At 45.6% G+C, this 6000-nt stretch overlaps 1 protein-coding gene across 9 annotated transcripts in view; it reads left to right on the forward strand.

Annotated features, from left to right (window-relative positions):
- TMEM44 (transmembrane protein 44) overlaps positions 1-6000 on the forward strand; it is a 48711-nt gene that overhangs the window by 16377 nt on the left and 26334 nt on the right. The window lies entirely within an intron of this gene.

Here is a 6000-nt window from a genome sequence, read left to right on the forward strand (position 1 = left end):
GGAACTTCCCTGGCGGTCCAGTGGTTAAGACTCTGCACTTCCAATGCAGGGAACATGGGTATTGATCCCTGATGGGGAACTGAGATCCCACTTGGCACGGGGCACAGCCAAAAAATGAATAAATAAAAATAAAGTAGATCCAACCTGGAGATTATCATATAAATGAAGTAAGGAAGACAAGTGTTATATGATATCACTTATATGTGGAATCTAAAAAGTACTACAAATGAACTTATTTACAAAACAGAAATAGACTCACAGATAAAGAAAACAAACGGTTACCAAAGTGGAAGGTAGGGGAAGGGATAAATTGGGAGTATGGGATTAACATGCACAAAACTATGTATAAAATAGATAAATGACAAGATTTTGCTACATAGTACAAGGAACTATATTCAATATCTTGTAATAAACTATAGGGCTTCCCTGGTGGCTCAGATGGTAAAGAATCCACCTGCAATGTGGGAGACCTGGGTTTGATCCCTGGGTCGAGAATATCCTATGGAGAAGGAAATGGCAACCCACTCCAGTATTCTTGCCTGGGAGATCCCATGGATAGAGGAGCTTGGCAGGTATAATGAGAAAGAATTGAAAAAAAGAATATAGACATATACACATAAATATGTATAACTGAATCACTTTGCTGTACACCTAAAGCTAACATAACATTGTAAATCAACTGTACTTCAATTTAAAAAGTGGGAAAACAAGTAGATCCAGGAGCCTTGTCACTGGTTTGCTCCTCTCTGCTATTTTTGTCCTACCCCCTCCATTTACAACCCGAAAGTTATCTTTAAAATGTAAATTATATCTTGTCACTCTTTGATTTAAAGAATTCCTCTGGCTTCCCTTGGCAGGTAAAGAATCTGCTTGCAATGCAGGAGACCTGGGTTTGATCCCTGAGTTGGGGAGATCCCCTAGAGAAGGGGAAGGCTACCCACTCCAGTATTCTGGCCTAGAGAATTCCATGGACTGTATAGTCCATGGAGTCACAAAGAGTCGGACACGACTGAGTGAATTTCACTTCACTTCACTTCTGGCTTCCCATTTCACGCAGAGTAAAATCTAATCTCCTAACACAGACCTGTTAGACCCTCCCAGCCCCGTGCTCGCCCAATCCCTGACTGCCTCCTCTTCTACCCTGCTTCACTCCTCTCTGGCCACACAGAGTATCTCTTCATTCCTCTGCCTACACGCTCTTCCTCCTGATTTTTTTACATGTCTGCTTATTTCTCGTCTTTCTGTTCAGTAGAAACATCACTTTCTCCAAAGGCCCTTCTTCCTCCACCACCCAGTCAAATGGGTGTATTACCTCTTCTGCTGTATTATTACTTGTTAAAATGCTCTGCAAAGCACATTTCATGATCTTTTACTTTTGTTTGTTATCTGTTTCCTGCTGGGATATAAACTTTGTTTCCTTCTGTCTTACCTGCCTCAACCCTGGTGCATCGAGTCACAGCACCAGGTGTGTTGGAATGAAGAGTTCAGTGGTTGGGGCCCCACTGAGCTGACCTTGGGACATGCTGACGCTCAGAGTTTGGTCCTGATAGAGAGGTTTTTATTTTTATTGTTGTTTCTTGGGAAGTGGGTGCAGATAATCTGTATGTGATGTAAGTGAAGTTTAAGGAGATTCGGAGCACGCTTTCACAATTAAGAGCCTACTTTGGCCATTAAGCTCTTCTTCCGTCGGGAGGGTGGGTGGGTAAGTGGGTGACTGGAAGCCCTGGGGAAAGCACGAGGAACCCTGGCAGCACCTGGCCAACGCTTTGCATTAGAAATTTTGAAATCATGGAATTTCTGAAAAATAATAATGCAAAATAAAAAAGAATGACGCAAAATAAAAAACAATAATGCGAAAGTTGCGTTCACTTAAACGCAACACTCCCAGTATCTGAGTCTTGAGAGGATGCCTGCTGGGAAACAGACTCTGGGAGGACTGTGTTGTCTTGTTCTCTTCCTTCTGTGTCCACCAGAGGGCGAGCGTTGTCTTCATGACAGCTCCCAGCTGGGAGCCTGGAGCCCTGCCTCTAGCCTGAGCAGAAGAGTCGTCATTCCCGTGGTGGTCTGTTTACTGAGGAATAGCTGCCTGTCAGGCTGAGTAACTGATAACAACCAACCCTTCTGGTGATAACTGTACTGGTCATAGTGCTTAGAGTACTGGTCTGAGTGCTTTACATAGATTACATCATTTAATCCCAACACCTAACCCTTGAGGTTACTGTGTTCATTTTACAGAGAAGGAAAAGGGGCCGGTTGAGATTAAGAAGCTTGCTCAAGGTCACACGATCTGTTGGTGTTGGAACCAGGATTCATACCTGTCTCTACCCAGTCTGTCTTTCCTTACAGAGTTATGCAGCTTCTTACTTGGCATAATGGCTGACACCCAGAAAAGGCTTGATAAATGTTTTTTAAAATTATCATCAGCACAAATTCTTATAACAACTGGAAGTAGATACAAGTGTTATTTCTATTGTTATAGAAATTATTGAATTATTATTATGTTATTATATTTAATACTTTGTTATTATTTTAGAATGAGTCACAGAGAGGTTAACTCACTTGCCCAAGATCCCATAGTTGGAAAATCTCAAAAATAGGTTTCAGACTAAGCCTGTCTGATTCTGTGTCCTGAGCTTTTATAAAAAGGACATGCTTTTTCTGCCACCATTTCATGCCTGCTTTGTTAGCATATTTTTTTTTAAATGAGAATGCCCTGCTGGGCATGTTGTGGTTTGGTACTGTGATGCCATGTGCTTTAATACACATCCTGTTTGGACTACCCTATGAAGCAGGCAAACGAGCCAGTGAGGTGCCCACTCTTCCCAACATCCCCTCCTGAACACTGGTCTAATGAGAGATTTCCCAAGAGGCACAGCTGGGGCCAGGCTGAGGGCGTGGGGTCCTAGGAGTCCACAACTCGCAGCATTTGAAACTCCATTTTATCTGTGACTCAGATGTGGTCAGCCCTGGGGACTTTATAGATTCTTTCGTTGTTGTGGCTGGGAGGCCTCTGCCACACCCCTGTGTCTCTGCCTGTGTCTCCTTTGTGGATTTTCCTCCCTTCCAGCCGACTCTCACAGGGATCTGTGCCCTTGACCCGTCTAGGGTTGCAGCCCTGCGTGATTTGGGGACCAGTACAAGCACTGTTCTTCTCATGTGTCCAGGGTGTTTACTAAATCTTATCCTCGTGAACACTTAAGAGGAGGACAGGCAGGGGCTACCAGCCCTACCTACATGTTAGGAAAGTGATGCTTAGGAGGAGGAGGTTTTTTGCCAAGGTCACACAGTTAGCTGGTGGACACATGGTCTGGAAGGCAGGTTGCTCCTCCTGTGCTGCGTCAGTGTGATGACTGCCTGGCTCTGAAACCCCAGCCCACAGCCTCAAGGATCTTGTGGAAACCTGTGTGCCCTGTGGAAGGGTGCTCTCTCCTGAAATGTACAGAGAGATAGATTGATGATGACAGATAGATAGATATGCATGCTCTGAAACCCCAGCCCACAGCCTCGAGGATCTCTGTGGAAAACCATGTGCCCTGTGAGGGGAAGCTGTCTTCTGAGACAGACAGAGAGATCAGTTCAGTTCAGTTCAGTGGCTCAGTCGTGTCCGACTCTTTCCAACTCCATAGACTGCAGCACACCAGGCCTCCCTGTCCATCACCAAATCCCGGAGTTTACTCAAACTCATGTCCATTGAATCGGTGATGCCATCCAACCATCCCATCCTCTGTCATCCCCTTCTCCTCCCACCTTCAATCTTTCCCAGCAACAGGGTCTTGTCCAATGAGTCAAATCTTTGCATCAGATGGCCAAAGTATTGGAGTTTCAGCTTCAGCATCAGTCCTTCCAATGAATATTCAGGACTGATTTCCTTTAGGGTGGACTAATTGGATCTCCTTGCAGTCCAAGGGACTCTCAAGGGTTTTCTCCAACACCACAGTTCAAAAGCAACAATTCTTCTGCTCTGAGCTTTCTTTATAGTCCAATTCTCACATCCATACATGACTACTAGAAGAACCAAAGCCTTGACTAGACGGATCTTTGTTGATAAAGTAATGTCTCTGCTTTTTAATATGCTGCCTAGGTTGGTCATAACTTTCTTTCCAAGGAGCGAGCGTCTTTTAATTTCATGGCTGCAGTCACCATCTGCAGTGATTTTGGAGCCCAAAAAAATAGTCTCTCATGGTTTCCCCAGTTTCCCCATCTATTTGCCATGAAGTGATGGGACCAGATGCCATGATCTTAGTTTTCCGAATGTTGAGTTTTAAGCCAACTTTTTCACTCTCCTCTTTCACTTTCATCAAGAGGCTCTTTAGTTCTTCTTTGCTTTCTGCCATAAGGGTGGTGTCATCTACGTAGCTGAGATTACTGATATTTCTCCCAGCTATCTTGATTCCAGCTTGAGCTTGGTGTATTCTGCATATAAGTTAAATAAGCAGGGTGACAATATACAGCCTTGACATACTCCTTTTCCAATTTAGAACCAGTCTGTTGTTCCATGTCCAGTTCTAAATGTTGCTTCCTAACCTGCATACAGATATCTCAAGAGGCAGGTCAGGTGGTCTGGTATTCCCAACTCTTGAAGAATTTTCCACAGTTTGTTGTGATCCACACAGTCAAAGGCTTTGACATAGTCAAGAAAACAGAAGTAGATGTTTTTCTGGATCTCTTGCTTTTTCGATGATCCAACGGATGTTGTCAATTTGATCTCTGGTTCCTCTGCCTTTTCTAAATCCAGCTTGAACATCTGGAAGTTCACAGTTCATGTACTGTTGAAGCCTGGCTTGGTGAATTTTGAACATTAGTTTGCTGGCATGTGAGATGAGTGCAGTTGTGTGGTAGTTTGAGCATTCTTTGACATTACCTTTCTTTGGGATTGGAATGAAAACTGACCTTTTCCAGTCCTGTGGCTACTGCTGAGTCTTCCAAATTTGCTGGCATACTGAGTGCAGCACTTTAACAGCACCATCTTTTAGGATTTGAGATAGCAAGACAGCAGGAGGGGCGAAATCGTGTTTAGAATCAAACCCCATAGCCACCAGAGACACTCAGAGGGCTCAAACAAACCTTGTGTGCACCAGGACCCAGAGACCCCACAGAGACTGAGACAGACCTGTGTTTGAGTGTCCCCTGCAGAGGTACAGGTCAGCAGTGGCCTGCTGCAGGGACAGGGGTTTTGGGTGCAGCAGACATGGATGTGGCATAAACCCTCTTGGAGGAGGTCACCATTAACCCCACCATAGAGCCACCAGAACTTACACAGGACTGGGGCAACAGACTCTTGGAGGGCACAAACAGAACCTGTGCACCAGGTCCTGTGCACCAGGACCCAGGAGAAAGGAGTAGTGACCCCACAAGAGACTGACCCAGACTTGCCGTGAGTGTCCAGGAGTCTCTGGCAGAGGCGTGGGTCGGCGGTGGCCTGCTGCAGGGTTGGGGGCACTGAGTGTAGCAGTGCAAGCATGGGACATTTTGAAGGAGGTCGCCGTTATCTTCATTACCTCCACCGTTTGAAAGTGAAAGTGAAGGTTGCTCACTCGTGTCTGACTCTTTGCAACCCAATGGACTGTACAGTCCATGGAATTCTCCAGGCCAGAATACTGGAGTGGGTAGGCTTCCCCTTCTCCAGGGGATCTTCCCACTGCAGGGATCGAACACAGGTGTCCGCAATGCAGGCAGAACCACCTGCAGTTTACCACCTGAACCACCAGGGAGGCCCAAACTAAGCACACCATACTTTCAGTTCAGTTCATTTGCTCAGTCGTGTCCGACTCTTTGGGAGCCCATGAATCGCAGCACACCAGGCCTCCCTGTCCATCACCAACTCCCGGAGTTTACTCAAACTCATGTCCATCAAGTCATTGTTGCCATCCAACCATCTCATCCTCTGTCGTCCCCTTCTCGCACCTTCAATCTTTCCCAGCATCAGGGTCTTTTCAAATGAGTCAGTTCTAGTTTGGCCCCAGAACTGGACATGGAACAACAGACTGGTTCCAAATAGGA

Source organism: Cervus canadensis, chromosome 7 (assembly GCF_019320065.1).
Source record: "Cervus canadensis isolate Bull #8, Minnesota chromosome 7, ASM1932006v1, whole genome shotgun sequence".
Taxonomy (NCBI): domain Eukaryota; kingdom Metazoa; phylum Chordata; class Mammalia; order Artiodactyla; family Cervidae; genus Cervus; species Cervus canadensis.